Source organism: Pongo abelii, chromosome 2, assembly GCF_028885655.2.
Source record: "Pongo abelii isolate AG06213 chromosome 2, NHGRI_mPonAbe1-v2.0_pri, whole genome shotgun sequence".
NCBI lineage: Eukaryota > Metazoa > Chordata > Mammalia > Primates > Hominidae > Pongo > Pongo abelii.
The window spans coordinates 7,880,351-7,898,788 of NC_085928.1; the positions used below are offsets into that span (position 1 = coordinate 7,880,351).

The following is an 18,438-nucleotide window of genomic DNA, read 5'->3' on the forward strand; positions in this document are numbered from 1 at the left end:
TCAATTGCCTTTTTTTTTTTTGAGACAGGGTCTCACCCTGTCACCCAGGCTGGAGTGCAGTGGTGCCATCTCAGCTCACTGCAACCTCCGCCTCCCAGGTTCAAGTGATCCTCCTTCCTCAGCTCAAGTAGCTGAGACTACAGGCACGTGCCAACAAGCCCAGCTAACTTTTGTATTTTTTGTAGAGATAGCATTTTGCCATGTTGCCCAGTCTGGTCTTGAACTCCTGAGCTCAAGTGATCTGCCTGCCTTGGCCTCCCAAAGTGCTGGGATTACAGGTGTGGGCCAGGCCATGAATCACTTTTTATGGTTCATACTTTTTGTGTCCTAAGAAATCTTTGCCTATCCCAAGGTCACAAATACTTTTTCTATGTTTTCTTCTAAAATTTTCTTTTATAGATTTAGCTTTTAAATTTAGGTTTATCATCCATTTTGAGTTACCTCAGGTGGCTCCTTCAGTGCTTCTGAAATCTATAAATGCATCCTCCACCAACCTCAAATCTAAGTAAACCTTGCCACCTCCTTCTCCTTCATTCCTCATTCAATTTATTGCCAAGTCCTGTCCATTTTACCACTAAATAGCACTCTTCTCTGCCACTACCCTCCTACCTTGCCTTGACTATGTGGCCAGTGGCCTCCTAACTGGCTTCCCGGCCCCAACTTTGAGACTCCCATCAGACCACTCTTCACATTGCTATCTAAGTAACTTAAAAACAGACATAATGGGCTGGGGGCAAGGTGGCTCACACCTGTAATCCCAGCACTTTGGGAAGCCGAGGCGGGTGGATCATGAAGTCAGGAGATTGAGACCATCCTGGCCAACATGGTGAAACCCTGTTTCTACTAAAAATACTAAAAAAATTAGCTGGGTGCGGTGGCGTGCGCCTGTAGTCCCAGCTACTACGGACGCTGAGGCAGGAGAATCACTTGAACCCGGGAGGCAGAGATTGCAGTGAGCCGAGATCGCCCCACTGCCCTCCAGTCTGCCTCTCAAAAACAAAAAACAGACATAATGATCAAGTTATTTCCCCTGCAACCCTGCTGGAAAAAATCTGAATAGCTTCTCCCAAGCACTCAGATTAAAGTCCCAAATCCGGCTGAGTGTGGTGGCTCACGCCTGTAATCCCAGCACTTTGGGAGGCCGAGGCAGGCGGATCACAAGGTCAGGAGTTCCAGACCAACCTGGCCAAGATGGCGAAACCCCGTCTCTACTAAAAATACAAAAATTAGCCAGGCGTGGTGGCGTGCGCTGGTAGTCCAGCTACTCGGGAGGCTGAGACAGGAGAATCGCTTGAACCCAGGAGGCGGAGGTTGCAGTGAGCTGAGATCGAGCCATTGCACTCCAGCCTGGGTGACCTGGGTGACAGAGTGAGACTCTGTCTCAATAAATAAATAAATAGGTCCCCAATCCTCTCCTGTTCTTGCCTACCTCTTCCCACACTCGCAGTCTACTCCACCTTCAATGTTCTTTAGCGCTCCCCAATCTGGCCATGCCAAGACCTCACCCCTTGGAGCAACTAACTCCTCCCAACTCAATTCCTCAGATTCTACCCTCTTCATCCTCAACTAAATCAATTCCCCCATAAAGATTCTCTTAGTACCATATACCTCTCAGAAGATTTTTACTAATTGAAAACTTAATTCTGTCTGATTCTCCCATGAATGTTTTCCTTCTCCACCAGATCTCAAACTTCATGAGGCCAGGGACTCCGTTGACCCCATATGGTACTCCCAGCTCCTTGAACACGGAAGAAGCCTCATTACATAAGTAATAAAAATAAAATAAATTAGGAAAATGGGAATTATAAAGGGATGGGCTGGTGGCTGCTTACGATCCCTTCAGTGGCAATACCTGGTGAAAATAATGAGCCTCTGCCCTTTTCCAAGCAGCCTGCTAGGTGGAATGAAGGAAGGCCTTGCGACTCAAATAGGGAGAACAAACGTGTGATCCAGAGCGGCGGGCAGAAATCCGACGAAACCCCATATTACTCAGGGGCGTTGCTCCTAGGGCGAGGGTGGCTCGGTTCCTAGAGCTTTTTGACAGGAGGAGCTCACCTGGAGCAACTCAGCACTACCTGCAGCGGCGCAGCTCAACCAGCCCAGAGACCGCGTGGGTAGGCGGGCTAGGGGGCGGGGCCACGCCTTCCAGGGCCCATCCCCGCCCCCTGCGGCGTGCGCGCGCCCGTCCGCCCGCTCCCTTGCGCGTGCGCCGCCGGCCGGGGGCGGAGGTTGTGGGCGGTGGCGGCTGTGGCGGGGGCGCGCGCGCTCTCGCTCCCTCGCGCCGGTTCGCGCTCCCGCGCCGGGGCTGAGGCGGCGGCGGCGGTGGCGGTGACTGAGGCGGCGGCGGCTGAGGCGGCGCGGGGGGAGGGTCGGGAGGGGGGGGTGGTTGTGGGGGATGGACCAGGTGCGGCGGCCGCAGTGGAAGGAGCGGGCGCTTGAGCTCGAGCGACGGCGCTGGCGGAGACGCCGGCTGCTCCTCCCCTCCCCGCCGGTGAGTGAGCGCCCCCGCCCCGGACGCTGGCGGCGGTCGCGGCCCCCTCACGGCCCTCCGCGGTGGGTGGGGACAGTCGTGAGGGAGCGTGGCCCGGCGGCGCAGCGGACGCGGGCCTGGCCTCCCGCTCGCGGCCTGTCGGGGCTGGGACCTGCCGTCGCCCCCATTCGAGGTTGAAGCCCCGGGCCTAGGACTCGACCCCCAGCATCCCATGGGGCCTCTTTCCTTTCCCGGCTCATTCCGCTGTCATTTTGACCTGGGGTTCCCCTCCAGCCCCTCGCCTCCTTCCCTTCCCAGCATCCCAGGGCCGAGGTGAGGGAGGGGCGTGTGAGAAGTCGGGCCGAGGCCCGAGGGACTGTTTAGGAGCCGGTTTCCGTCGGGATCTGGGGTTTTAGGAGCCTTCTGGCGTCCCAGAAGTTAGCCACCAGGACTCATCCATTTCCACCTGAAACCCAGTTTTGCACCTTTTGTTTTGATTTTGAACTGTCTTTCGAGGGGAGGAGGGAGCCCGGCGTACTGGGGAGAATACGTGGTGGGAGGTGGGATGTGAGAAGGAGCTGGCTGGGCTTGGCCTCAGGATGCCCCCTGTTAACCCCTGTAGGATAGGGGAAAGAGGTGCAGCGAGTTGCACCTTCCCTAAAGGGCCAGAGATTCGTTTATAGCTTGCGAATCTGTGCTTTTTCAGCCTCGGTAAAGGGGTATCATTCGTGGTTGGTTTGGTTCGTCCCTTAACAACATTCTTGGTGAGGAATCCCCAGGTGAATCTGCCGCGGAGTGAAACAGCCCACTTGAGCTGTTGGCTACCCCCGGCCCCCCCAACGCCCGTTGGCTTTTGTGACACGTTACACGTTAGTGTTGGTAGAGCCTAGCCGTCAGAGGTACCTGTACCATAAGCATCTCTATAAAAAGTGTGAATTCCTAAATTAGCTTATTCTGTTCTTAAAAAAAAAAAAAAAATCAAGGGCTTAAATATCAGATAGCTGCTTTAAAATAAAACAGAACTTTGATTTGTTCCAGGAGGTAGATACATTTTTTTTCTCTGTATATTAGGAGATTGAAACTCAAATTGTGAGTAGGTGGTAGTTTTACTAGTGTCATGTGACAAAACGATGCTTATAGATGGGATTTTAACTTAACAATAACCTTGTCCTCTACCAACAGAGTTGGCTTGTATTTTTTTGCAATCACACACCCACTCTCTGGCTAGTGTAGAAAGATTAAAAAGCTGCTTCTGGTCTGTGGGTGGTAACCTTTTAATTTCAAGAGTTTTGAGCTGCTTATAGATTGCTGATCAGCAGCATAGGAAAATTTTAGACGTTAAAAATTCATTAGCATGTGATGTAGATCTGTTATAATTATGAGCATTGATTAAGATTTGGTATGGTGTAGGTGCTGTGTACTGTGTATAAGAATGAGATTTCTCAGAGCATTTGCATCTTAAGATAAACAGAAGCACAGACCGCTGACAGTGTTGTGACACCTTGCAGTAGGACTCTTTTATGAGCACAAAAGACCTGTAGTCTACAATTTGATGAAGAACCCCAGTGCCCTAGACTAGTTGGTGACCAACCACCATTACTTTAAACTGGTCCTTCTTGATAGTAGAATATTTCCCCTTTTCTGCAAGACTGCTTATGCCTCTCATAAATGTACAGAACATATAATGGCTCAGGGCTTAGGTTTAAGCTCCTCAGAGTGGCATTTATGGATCATTCATTAATTCATCAAATATTTATTGAGCCCTTACTTTGTTCCAGGATGTTTTCTAAGTACTGGGCTACATTGTTGGGACAAAACAGACAAGGCCTCTTCCCTAATTAAGCTTTATTCTGTATGTATGGGAATGAGGAATATACAACAAACAAGCAAATAGGATCATTTCAGATAATAATATAAATCAGTGGTTAGTAAGCTTTTTTTGGTAAAGGACCAGAAAGTACAGTACATAACAGAGTTTTGGGGCCATATGATCTCTTTTTGCAACTACTCTATTCTGTTTTAGTACAAAAGCAGCCACAGACGGTACATGAACAAACATGTTTATGTTCCAGTTAAACTTGGGACACTGAAATTTGAATTTCATAAAATTTTCACATGTCACAGAATATTAATGAGTTTTTAAAAATATTTTCTCCTGGCCGTTTAAAAATGTAAAACCATTCTTAACCATATAAAACGGGGCAAGGTGGATTTGGCCTATAGATTATAGTCTGGCCTTTTATAGAAAACGTTTGCTGACCCCTAATACGAATTATGAAGAAAATAAAACAAGGTGATGTTACAAGTGAATGACTGAAAGGTGGGTGGAGGGTTAGTTAGTGAGAGGAGGCCTCATTAAGGAGAAGGTATTTGAGTTGTGACCTGAAAAATGGTGGCGCCTTCCTGGTAAATGAAACAGTGAGTGCAAAGGTCTGCAGGTGCAGATGAGTTGCTCTTGTTTTCCAGTGTTGAACTTCCCCACATAACATGTCATTCTTACATTTTATGTAAGTACGTTTTATGTCTTTGTTAGAATGTTGTTCTTCATGTAATAGGATGGTACCTTTCCGTCTCCTTTTCCAGTACCCATGGAGTAAGACTGCAGTGGAGTTGCACCTCATCCCAGGGTTAGGTCCTCAAGTTAGTGCATGAGGCAAAAATCACGTAAGATGAAAACTCTTCTTGAAAATTCCATAAATTGCTCAAAAAGTATGGTCTGCATGTTTTTGTATATACAGTTGTATAAAATTCTTACAAATATGAAAGGCTGAGAGCCACAGAGCTTGACTGAGGGAAAGAGCAAGAGGAAATAAATTGTTATATAGGTATCTGGGCCTTCAGACTATTTGGCTTTTTAAAACTGCTGTGGAGTCCCTATCAGAGAGTGGGGGATGGTATAGAATTTTGATATGTTCCTGTTTCCATGCGGGGTTTAATTCTATTTTTATGTTAAGCCTCTATTACATTAATACACGCTCATAGATGTGTTGTGAATATTAAACAAGATAATGTATTTGAAAGAGCCGGGCACTTAAGATAGTCAGTAAACATTTGCAGAATTAGAATCTGATTTTTACTTCTTTGGGCTCACATACATACTGTCCTTTGAAAAGTTGTAGAGAACTTAGCCACGTGCTTCCTGTCTTTCCATATTGGCATTTCCTGTTGTGGCTCCACTGAACAGCTGTCACTCTCTTTGTCCTTGAGCATTGGTCACATTTTGCCAGAGGTTGGCTTGTAAGTTAAATGGGTATAGATGTAACTCTGTTAGTTCTGCCACATGACCCTTAAAGTGTTTGAGCACTGCTATTATGTCTCCTATTTAAGTCTTCACTTTTCAGAGCTAAATGTTTTTATTTTTCCTTTTTTTTAAAAGATATTATGGAGAGAGATGGGGTCTCATATGTTGCCTAGGCAAACTCCTGGCCTCAAGTGATCCTCCTTGCCTTGGCCTCCAAAAGTGCTGGGTTTATAAGCATGAGCCACCATGCCCCAGCCATTTTAATTTCTGTTAGCTTTTTCTTATTTCTTCACCCTTCTGATTGTTCTTCTTGTAAGTGAGCTTAGTTTATTCTTTTTTTTTTTTTTTAACTTTGCTACTCTGAAGTACATTTTAAGGTACAAATTCAAGTTTTATCTCCTTGACCAAATCTTTGCTGATAATTCTAGACCTTCTTTATATTCTTAATATACTTTTATCTTTACTCTTCAATTTAATTTTTTCTTATTTTTGTATTTTATATTAGTTTCATGAGCATTTGTCTTTACTCTGCGACAACAAGCTTCTTGAAGGCAAAGACCGTATTTTAAGTATCTTTTGTGTCCTAGATGCACTGAGTAAAATTCCAGGGATGCCGTTGATGATAAATTTGTTATAATTTTTAAAAATAGACTTTAAAATTTAGATTTACAGAAACATTGCGAAGATAGTGCAGAGTTCCTGCCTATCCTACACTGTTTCCCATATTATTAACGTCTTACATTCCTGTGATCATTTGTCAGTATTAATAAACCAGTATTGATACATTATCACAGAGACCATACTTTGTCAAGTTTCCACAGGTTTTTTCCTTAATGTTCTTTCACTATCCCAGGAGCCCATCCACAATACCACATTACATTTAGTAATTATGTCTCCTTAGCTCCTCTTGGTTGTGACAATTTCTCAGACTTTCCCTGTGTTTAATGATCTTGGCAGTTTTGAAGATTACTGGTCAGGTTTTGTTTGTTTTTTTGAGACGGGATCTCCCTCTGTCACCAAGACTGGAGTGCAGTGGAACGATCTCATCCACTGTAGTCTCAACACTCTGGGGTCAAGTGATCCTCTGACCTCAATGTCCGGCGTAGCTGGGCCCAGAGATGTGTGCCATCATGCTCTGCTAAGTTTTGTACTTTTTGTAGAGGTGGGGTTTTACCATGGTGCCCAGGCTGGTCTCGAACTCCTAGAACCAAGCAATCTGTCCTCCTCAGCTTCCTAAAGTGCTGGGATTACAGGCGTGAGCCACTGTGCCCAGCCGTGGTCAGGTATTTTTATAGAACATTCTTTGGGATTTATCTGATGTTTTTATTGTGGTTAGGCCAAGAATGTAATATGCTTTTGGAAGGAAGACCACATGGCTAAAGTGTCATTCTCATCACATATTAGGGATGTATACTATCAGTATGACTTATCAGTGTTGATGTTAACCCTGCTCATCTGGCTTGAGGCAGAGTTTGTTTTCTGCAAAGTTACTCTTTCCTCCTCTCTTTCCTGCTGTACTCTGGAAAATCGTCACTATGTGCAGCCCACACTTAGTGGTGATGAGTTATGTTCTGCCTCCTTAAGGGTGGTGTATCTACTTAAATTTCATTGCTAAATTATTTCAGCTTTGGCCATTGGGAGCTCTTTAAGTTGGCTCCTGTATCCTTTCTCTTTGACATATTTCCATCATTGTGTGTGTACTTTCTTACTTTCTGGCAACATAAGATGCTCTAAGGTTCATCTTGTATATTTTCTGCTCCAGTCCTGTAATCAGTCATTTCTCAAGGAGCCCTGGTACCTTTTATTGAAGAATGGTGTTACAAACCAAGATCTGGGTGACAGATGTGCTTGTTGGTACTGAAGTGTTGTTGCTTCTAGGCCCTCTCAAGTGATGGAGGAAGGAGATATATGTGTACATATTAACCTGTGTATATACACATATCTATATATGTTTCTATATGTAACTGTGTCTTTATTAAGCTAAACATGACTTCATGATGTCTCCAACTCTAATTCATTACCACATGTATCATTCTAACCTTACCTTGCTTATATGTAACCTCCTGCTTCACCAGTGAAAAACCTGCCTCCCACCATCTGCCAGAATTAATTATTCCATTCCAGCATACACGTATAGTGGTTTCAGAACTGTTAATCTGTATACCTGTGGGAAACTAGTTTATCAACTAGAGACTTACAGATAGTTCTTTTTGCCTTTAGTTTTATAGACAGCACTCATTTCTATTGTTTTTTTAGGTCAGCAGCTTTCCCTACTTACTTCCTGAAGTCGTCTCGTATATTTGTAATATATTTAGATTTTGTCACATTCTGCATTTTTTGCTGAGCTACCTTTATCTCCTAATTATTTAAGAATTCTCACATATTAAAGTTTATTCTTTGTGATATAAATTTCTATGGGTTTCGACAGACTTCTAGTATTTTATGTTTAACATTACAGTATCATACAGATTAGTTCCACAGCTCTAGAAAGTTTGTCTCTCACCGATTTACTTCCCTCACACCAGCCTCTGGCAACCTCACTGATCTTTTAACTGTCTCTATAGTTTTGCCTTTTTTAGAATGTCAATATATTATATTTTAAAAAGTGTTTTTGAGTGGTCTTTTTTTTTAATGCTCACAGTATTTTGTTAAGGAGTGGGAGATACAGGTACAAGATAAATAACATTTAGAAGTTTTGTTTTGTTTTGTTTTGTTTTGTTTTTGAGAGATGGAGTCTTGCTCTGTCGCCAGGTTGGAGTGCAGTGGCGCGATCTTGGCTCACTGCAGCCTCTGCCTCCCGGGTTCAAGTGATTCTTCTGCCTCAGCCTCCTGAGTAGCTGGGACTACAGGCGCGTGCCACCATGCCCAGCTAATTTTTGTATTTTTAATGGAGATGGGATTTCCGCATGTTGGCCAGAGTGGTCTCAGTCTCTTGACCTCATGATCCGCCCTCCTTGGCCTCCCAAAGTGCTGGGATTACAGGCGTGAGCCAGTGCGCCTAACCCGGTATTTTTTTTTTCTTGAGGTAAAATTCCTATAAAATACAGTTTATGATTTGAAATATGTAGTTAACCATTTTAAATCTGCAGTTAAGTGGCTTTTAGTTCATTCACAGTGTAACATGTGCAACCACCACCGCTGTCAAACTCTAGAACATTTTCATCACCCCAAAAAGAAACCCCATACCTATTAAGCAGTCCCTCTCTTTGTTCCCTGGCAACCACAGACTGATTTTTGTCCTATGGGTTTGCCTATTCTAAACATGTCACATAAATGGAATCATATAATACCTGGCCTTTTGGGGAGTTTTTTTTGTTTATTTTATTTTATTTGAGACGGAGTCTCACTCTGTCTCCCAGGCTGGAGTGCAGTGGTTTGATCTCGGCTCACTGCAACCCCCGCCTCCCGGGTTCCAGGGATTCTCCCGCCTCAGCCTCTCAAGTAGCTGGGATTACAGGTGCACACACCACACCTGGCTAATTTTTTTTTTTTTTTTGTAGAAACGGTTTCACCATGTTGGCCAGGCTGGTCTTGAACTCCTCACCTCAAGTGATCAGTCCGCCCCAGCCTCCCAAAGTGCTGGGATTACAGGTGTGAGCCATTGCACCCGGCTTGCCCTTTTGTTTTTAGCTTCTTTCACTTTACAGTGTTTTTTTTCATCCATATTGTAGCAAGTATCAGTACTTCATTCCTTTCTTATGGCATAGTAATATTCCATTATATGGATACACCACATTTTGTGTACCTGTTCGTCAGTAGGCTGTTCTGAATAATGCTGCTTTTTTGCTATTACGAATAATGCTGCCTTGAATATTCTTATATAAGCTTTTGTTTGAACATACATTTTCAATTCTCTTGAGTATGTAACCACTGTATTTCTTTTGATAAGTTTATTATCATATAAAGTAGAAAGTTATCCAATGGCTTGACTTTGGATAAAGTGCTGAAAGAATGCTACTTTCTCCTGGAATATGGTATTCCTTATGAATACTGAAATCACATAATTTTCTTGTTGTCTTTATAGAATAAAGAATTTTGGTCCAGATAGGGTAACAGTAGGTAGCCTTCCTCTAGAATTCTGTCAGAAGAACATCCTGAGTTACGTGAACCATTCAGTTATCTGTCTGAGAGCAGCAAGTGGTCTCTCACTGTGCAGTTGGGCTATGAGGTCTGCTAGTGGTCTCAAGCAGTCTCCGAGTGTATGAATTGCATTTAACATTATGTATTCAAGCCAGGCACAGTGGCTCACGCCTGTAATCCCAGCACTTTGGGAGGCTGAGATGGGTGGATCACGAGGTCAAGAGATCGAGACCATCCTGGCCAACACAGTGAAACCCTGTCTCTACTAAAAATACAAAAATTAGCCGGGCGTGGTGGTGGGCGCCTGTAATCCCAGCTACTCGGGAGGCTGAGGCAAGAGAATCGCTTGAACCCAGGAGGCGGAGGTTGCAGTGAGCCGAGATTGCACCACTGCACTCCAGCCTGGTGACAGAGTGAGACTCTGTCTCAAAAAACAAACAAAAAAGCCTGTTATGTATTCAGAGGGATAGTAGGCAGGATTCCCATTCTGTAATCTATTTGGTATCAGTGATGTTACAGAGATTTTATCCTGACTAACCACATTTCCTCACGTTTGAACTATAATAGAATAGCATCAAATATTGTTTTCCTTTTTTCTGTTTTTTGAGATGAAGTCTCTCTGTCTCGCCCAAGCTGGAGTAGCTGGGATTACAGGCACTTGCCATCATGCCTGGCTAATTTTTGTGTTTTTGTAGAGACAGGATTTCACCATGTTGGCCAGGCCAGTCTTGAACTCCTGACCTCAGGTGATCCTTTTTCTACTTCAACACCTGACCCCAAAGCTTTGTTTTACAGCGATTGCTTTGACACCTTTGCTTTGACAAATTCATTTTCCTCAGGAAGACTTGGCAAAATATTTCTTCTTTTGCCAGTTTGGGGCAACCTAACCAATTCATTGAAACCTATTGTTGTTTTTCAGATTTCTTGAAAACAAAGAACATTCTTTGCTGTAGCTTATTTATTTACTTATTTATGTAGAAACAGGGTCTCTTTTGTTGCCCAGGCTGGAGTGCATTGGTGCAATCAAAGCTCACTGCAGCCTGGACCTCCCGGGTTCAAGCGATCCTCCTGCCTCAGCTCCCCGAGTAGCTGGGACTACAGGTGTGTCCCACCGTCTCTGGCTAATTTTTGCATTTTTTGTAGAGATGGGGTTTTGCCATGTTGCCCAGGCTGGTTTTGAATCCTGCGCTCAAGCAACCTGCCTGCCTCAGCCTCCCAAAGTGCTGGGATTACAGGTATGAGCCACTAAACCCTGCCTGCTGTAGCTCATTTGTAAATGACTTTTGAGTTCCATTGAGACAGTGAAAAAAATTGATAAATTATATATTGACCACCATTTTTTTTATCTCAAAGAATTTCTCTGTAGGCAAGCCCTTCAAAGATTTTGAAAACCACTGTTTATGTAGTAGAATACTAAGCTGGAAACAAGGAGATTTTAGTTTTAATTTTATTTCTTCCAAAGACTCTGTTATCAGACAAATAGCTTGTACTTTAGAGCTTCATTTTATAAAGAAGAAATAATACTGACTGTGATTTATAGGAAAGTGTGATGGGAACTGAGTTCTAATCAGGGTACTTTGAAGTTTGTGGAAGACAAGCATGTTGGAAGATATGTATAAATTCTTTTTTTATTTTATTTTGTAGAAATGGGGTTGCACTATGTTGCCCAGGCTGGTCTCCAATTCCTGGGCTCAAGCGATCCTCCCGTCTCAGCCTCCCAAAGTACTGGGATTACAGGTGTGAGCCACCACGCCCAGCCTGAAAATTCTTGATATTGCTTTTTTCTTTATTTTAATAATGTAAATGATTCTGCTCATACTATTATAAAAGTCTTTGTCCAGTATGCATGTATATTTTGTTTATTCATATATTTTACCTTTTTTTTGGTGCTCTTTGTTCTTTTGTATAGTTCTAGATTTCTGTGTGGTATGATTTTCCTTCCGATTGAAGGATTTCTAATGTTTCTTGTAGTGCACATTTGCTGACAATGAATCCTTTTAGTATTTGGACATCTGAAGACTTTAATTTGTTTTTAGTTTTCGAAACTATTTTCACAGGATATGTAATTACTGTTGACGTTTTCTTTATGATGCTGTTTCACCATCTTCTGGCCTGCATTGTATCCAATGAGAAATCTGCTTTCATTGGGTTTATTTTTCTGTATGTAATGTGTGTTTGTTTCCTTCTGGCTGCTTTTATTTTTCTTTCAAAAAATATATTTTTTCTTTTTTTAATTTAATTTTTTTATTTCTAAAATAAGATAAAATAGAGGTGAGATTTCACCATGTTGTTTCACCATGTTGGTGAAATCATGTTGGCCAGGCTCGTCTTGAACTCCTGGCCTCAAGTGATTGATCCGTCTTGGCTTCCCAAAGTGTTGGGATTACAAGTGTGAGCCACTGCTCCCAGCCCAAAAAATATATTTTTTTTATTGTGGTAAAATACATATAATTAAAAATTTACCATTTTAACCATTTTTTGTTTGTGTTTTTGAGACAGCGTCTCACTCTGTCACCCAGGCTGGAGTGCAGTGGTGTGAACATGGATTACTGCAGCCTTGACCTCCTAGGTTCAAGTGATCCCACCACTTTAGCCTCCTGAATAGCTGGGACCACAGGTGCCTGTCACCATTCCTGGCAAATTTTTACAATTTTTTGTAGAAACGGGGCCTCACCATGTTGCCCAGACTGATCTCGAACTCCTGGGCTCAAATAATCCTCCCATGTTGGTCTCCCAAAGTGTTGGGATTACAGGCATGAGTCAACACACCTGGCCCATTTTAACCTTATCGATTGATCGATTGTCTCGCTGTGTCACCCAGGGTAGAGTGCAGTGGTGCGATCTCAGCTCACTGCAACCTCCGCCTTCCTGGTTCAAGTGATTCTGCTGCCTCAGCCTCCCAAGTAGCTGGGATTACAGGCATGTGCCACCATGCCTGGCTAATTTTTTTTGTGTGTGTGTGTTTTTAGTAGAGGCAGGGTTTCACCACGTTGGCCAGGCTGGTCTCGAACTCCTGACCTCAGGTGATCCGCCCACCTTGGCCTGCCAAAGTGCTGGGATTACAGGCGTAAGCCACCACGCCTGGCTGATTTTAACCATTTTTAAGTGTGGTGTTCAGTAATGTTAAATACATTCATAATGTTGTGCAACCATCACTATCATCCATTTCCATTACTCCTTTCATCTTGCAAACTGAAAGCCTTTTAAACATTAACTCCCCAGACCCCCTCCTCTGGCCTCTGGAAGCCACTATTCTACTGTCTTTGAATTTGACTACCCTAGGTACCTCATATAAGTGGAATCATACAGTACTTGTCTTTTTGTGACTGTCTCCTGTCACTTAATATAATGTCCTGAAGGTTCATCCATGTTGTAGTATTTTTCAGAATGTTCTTCCTTTTTAAGACTGCATAGTATTCCATTGTATATGATATACCACCTTTTGCTTATCCATGCATCTGTTCATGGACATATGACACTTGAGTTGCTTCCACTTTTTGGCTATCATGAATAATGCTGCTGTGAACATGACTCTACAGATATCTCTTACAGACCCCACTTTAAATCTTTTTTGCTATAAACCCAGAAATGGAATTGCTGGATCATATGGTAATTCTATTTTTCATTTTTTTAGGACTTCCATACTGTTTTCCCCAATGGCTGTACCATTGTACATTCCTATCAGCAGTGCACAAGGGTTCCACTTTCTCCATATCCTTGCCAGCACTTGTTATTTCTGTTTTTTTTTTTTTTTTAAATCATAGCTATCCTAATGGGTATGAGTGGTATCTGATTGTAGTTTTGATTTGCATTTCCCTAATGATTTGTGATATTGAGCATCTTTTTATGTGTTTAACAGCCATTCATATATCTCCTTCGGAGACATATCCTTTGCCCATTTTTATCAGGTTGATTTTGTTTTGAGTTTTAAGAGTTCTCTGTATATTCTGGATGATAGATGATCTGTAAATATTTTCTCTCGTTCCAATTCCTCTGGCTCCTTTTAAGATTTTTCTTTGTGTCTGGTTTCAAGGAATTTGATTTTATTGTGCTCTGGTGGAGTATAAGCTTTCTTTTGAGTTTTTTGCTCTTGTTGTTAAGCTTTTTGAGTTTGTGGGTTTATACTTTTCATCAGATTTGGAACATTTTTGGCTATTATTTCTCCAAATAGTCACACATCACTCCTTGGATTCCAGTTACATATATATTATTAGGTTCTTGAAGTTGTCCCATACCTTACTGATGCTCTGCTCTTTTTCTTTGGTCTTATATTTTGGGTTTCATTTTGGATAGTTTTTATTGCTGTGTCTTTACATTCACTCATCTTTCCTTCTGCTGTGTCTTGACTGCTGCTAGTTCCATCCAATGTATTTCATTTTATATATTCTATAATTTGTGGTTTGATAGAAATGCAGTGATGTAGCAGGTATTAATAAATACTGCCTTAATTTGTTGCCAAAATATAACAGATTTCTTGTTCTGTATGTTAGCTAAAAAGGTATGCAAACCACCCTGTATGTCATATTAACATTTATGTCCCTTCGTTTTCATGTTAACTTTTAGTTTCTCTGCCAAAACCTACATATTTTTTTTTAATATGATTATTCTACATTTTCTGCTCAGAGTGGACATCTGCATTAGTAGTTCTACAATATTTGTTTTATAAGTTGCCAGAATGGTTGCTCTGTTTGGCAGACTGCAGATAAATATTTATCTGTGATTCGTTGTGTGATATGACCATGATTTTGCTACAAAAAACTTGAAATAGATTTTAATATTTTCTTTACTGTTATCAGAGAGAGAGCTGGATTACCTGCAGAAGTATACTTTTGCTTATTGCTGTCATTGATAACTCAGTGTCAGCTGGGCATGGTCACTGGTATTACCTCCATGTGATCACTTTTTGTTCACTGATGTTAATTTAAAAATTTTTAGGCTGGGCGCAGGTGGCTCACGCCTGTAATCCCAGCACTTTGGGAGGCCGAGGCAGGGGGATCATGAGGTCAGGAGATCAAGACCAGCCTGGCCAACATGGTGAAACCCAGTCTCTACTAAAAATACAAAAATTAGCCTGGCATGGTGGTAAGCGCCTGTTATCCAGCTACTTGGGAGGATGAGGCAGGAGAATTGTTTGAACCTGGGAGGTAGAGGTTGCAGTGAGCCAAGATTGCGCCATTGCACTCCAGCCTGGGCAACAAGAGCAAAACTCTGTCTCAAAAAAAAAAAAAAAATTTGCAGCCTGAGAACTGATATACTTCAGACCAGAAGTATTTCAAATTTTTTCAGATTTTGGAATATTTGTGTTATACTTATCAGTTGAGCATCCCTAGTTGGAAAGTCTGAACTCTGAAATGTTCCAGTGAGTGTTTCTTTTGAGCATCATGTTGGGACTCAAAAAGTTTTCAGATTTTGGGGCATTTTGGGTTTTGGCCTTTCAAAGTTGGGATGCTCAGCCTGTCATTGCTTGTCAGACAGTTATTTGCATTCAGTAGTTCTTTCTCCTTTTCTTGCTCCTCTGTCCCAGCAGGTATTAATCTCTGGAGAAGACACATCCACAGTTAGCACTTTCTTCAGATGCTGACGCTCGGTGAACAGTTGCCCTTGGTCACAAGATTTAGAAGACACAGTGTCCATCCTCCCAGACTGGATCTCTTTTTCATACGGATCTTCTGTTCCTATGTCTTTTTTAAAAATAACTTTTTGGGAAACCTTTTGGATTACAACTGTTCATCCTCACCTATGCAAAGAAAGGGAAGCTATTGCTGGGATTTTGAGGAGGTATGTCGTTTTTTCTTCTACTGCAAAATCACATCACTCAGGCACTCTGAACAGTATAAAATGATTATACTTTCCTCTCTATAACTCAGTTCTCATTCATTTACTTGTTCCATCTTCCTTTCTTCCATTTTCTCTTTTTTTCTGGCATCTGTAGCTCAACAAGAACTTTCTTAATGTATATAATGAAACAGCTCATTTCCTACATTCTTCCTGAATGTTATTAGACACGGGATTAGACTTACAAGTAACGGGGAGCAGCTTGAATTTTTTTCTTTTAAATTAAATTTTTATTTTTTATTTTTTATAATAGAGACAGAGTCTTGCTGTATTGCCCAGGCAGGTCTCAAACTCCTGGGCTCAAGTGATCCCCCACCTCAGCTTCCCAAAGTGCTGGGATTACAGGTGTGAGCCACCGTGCCCAGCTGTAGCTTGCATTCTTATTTCTCAAAGTGAAATTGTGACTTAGGTAAACTGAAATTGTTCTCATTCTGCATAGACCCTGGATGGTTTAGGAAAGCTTAGTAACCTTAGCATAATATTATGGCTGTATGATTTCATAGTCTGGTTCAGTTTCATTGGCAAGAGGAGGTGTGATATTGTAGAGTTTTGAACTAAAAATTGAGACTTCAGTCCCAGGTTTGACATTATTACTTCCATGCTTTGAGAGTTAAAGTATGTTTGTTTTCTCACCTTTAAAATGTGCTTATCATTACTTGCTTTACACAGCTCATGGGGTTATTGAGAATCAGATGAGAAAATTTGCATGAAAGATTTTTATCAATGTAAAGGATTGTTATTGCATTGTAGACAGTTATAGGTATATCTGTTGTTTTCACTCAAAGACTCAATTTTTCTTTCTGAAAACTTTTTTTTTTTTTAAGACAATGTCTTGTTCTATTGCCCAGGCTGGAGTGCAAGGGTGCAGTCGTAGCTCACAGCAATCTCACATTCCTGGGCACAAACAGTCCCCTGCATCAGTGTCTCAAGTAGCTGGGACTGCAGGCATATGCCACTGTGATCAGCTAATATTTTTATTTTTTGTAGAGATGAGGGTCTCACTATGTTGCCCATGCTGGTCTCGAACTCTTGGGCTCAAGTGATCCTTCCACCTCGGCCTCCCAATATCCAGGGATTACAGGCGTGAGCCACCATGCCTGGCCTGAAATAAATAAGTAATGCATGAATGTCATTTTTAAATTTATGATGACAAATTATAAAGAGAAAAGTAAAAGGAAAGCAGGAATAGAATGTATGGGGTTGAGTGTTCACAGATGGCTTCACACAGAAGGTGACATTTGAGTAAGGGCTTGAAAGAGGTGAAGGAGTGAGCCATACACATATATGAGAAGAGCATTCTAGGCATAGTGAATCACAGTGTACATGTCCTGAGACAAAAGCTTGCCTGAGGAATGGTGAGGGTGGGTCATTATTTTGTGGTGCTTTATGGAAGTGCTTTTCAAACTTCAGTGTGCACATGAATTACCTTGGGGGTTCCTATTAAAATTTAGACTCTAATTTCATAGGTCTGGGGCAGGACCTAATTCTAATAAGCTCCCAGGTGCTGCTGCTGCTGCTGGTGGTCTTTGTAGGACTTCAGCGTTTACACTGAGCAAAATAGGAAGTCTTTGGAGCGTTTGGGCAGGGTGACATGATCTGATTTATATTTTGACATTTACATTTCTTTGGCTGCTGAGTAGATAGTGGTGGATTGGGCAAGGACAAACGCAGAAATACTAGTTTGGAGCCTATTACTGTAATCAAGGTGAGAGAAAATGTGGTTTGTGCTAGAGAGTAGCAGTGACTGTGGTAACACGTGATCTGATTCTGGATATATTTTTCAAGTAGAGTCAGCAGGTTTTGCCGATAGATTGGATATGTGCTGTGAAAGAAAGGAAAGAGTTTTGTATTGAGTTTCTGGAAGAATGCAGTTGTCATTTATTGAGATGGAGAAGACTGAAAGAAAGAGGAACAAGTTTGCAGGAGAAGTAACAGAAGCTCAGTTTTAGACATAAATTAAAGATGCCTATTAAGACTTAGAGATGTTGGCCGGGCGCAGTGGCTCACACCTGTAATCCCAGTGCTTTGGGAGGCCAAGGCGGGCAGATCACCTGAGGTCAGGAGTTCAAGACCAGCCTGGCCAATGTCGTGAAACCCCGTCTCTACTAAAAAAAAAAGTAAAAAATTACCCAGGCATGGTGGCAGGCACCCGTAATCCCAGCTACTTGGGAGGCTGAGGCAGGAGAATCACTTGAACCTGGGAGGTAGAGGTTGCAGTGAGCCAAGATTGCGCCATTGCACTCCAGCCTGGGCTAAAAGAGCGAAACTCTGTCTCAAAAAATAAAAATAAAAAAATTTTAAAAAGCCGGGCGCGGTGGCTCACACCTGTAATCCCAGCACTTTGGGAGGCCGAGGCAGGCGGATCATGAGATCAGGAGATCAAGACCACCCTGGCTAACATGGTGAAACTGCATGTCTATTAAAAGTACAAAAAATTAGCTGGGCGTGGTGGCACATGCCTGTATTCCCAGCTACTCGGGAGGCTGAGGCAGGAGAATTGCTTGAACCTGGGAGGTGGAGGTTGCAATGAGCCAAGATTACACCACTGCACTCCAGCCTGGGTCACAGAGTGAGACTCTGTCTCAAAAAAAAAAAAAAAAAAAAAGACTTAGGGATGTTGAGTAAACAGTTGGGTTTATGAATCTGGAATTCAGGAGAGAAGGATCTGCTGGACATATACCTCTGGGTATTATTAAAATAGATTATATTTAAATCCAGAAAGCTGGATGAGATCTCCAATTAAGTGAGTAGACATGGAAGTAAGAAGCAGTTGAAGAACTTAATTTCCAGAGTTTAGAGTTGGGGAAGATGA

At 42.3% G+C, this 18,438-nt stretch overlaps 1 protein-coding gene across 13 annotated transcripts in view; it reads left to right on the plus strand.

Moving 5' to 3' along the window:
• Positions 1 to 2,274: 2,274 nt before the first annotated feature.
• Positions 2,275 to 18,438, plus strand: part of TMCC1 (transmembrane and coiled-coil domain family 1) — a 247,588-nt gene continuing 231,424 nt past the window's right edge. For 4 of the 13 annotated variants that reach the window (XM_054550518.2, XM_054550524.2, XM_024244924.3 and 1 more), the window contains exons 1-2: positions 2,275 to 2,491; positions 15,319 to 15,569. The gene's annotated coding sequence lies outside the window, so the exon portion shown is untranslated. Of the gene's footprint in view, positions 2,492 to 2,570; positions 2,804 to 15,315; positions 15,570 to 18,438 lie in introns of those variants that run through there. The other 9 variants (XM_063722443.1, XM_054550521.2, XM_054550526.2 and 6 more) reach the window with 5 other exon arrangements.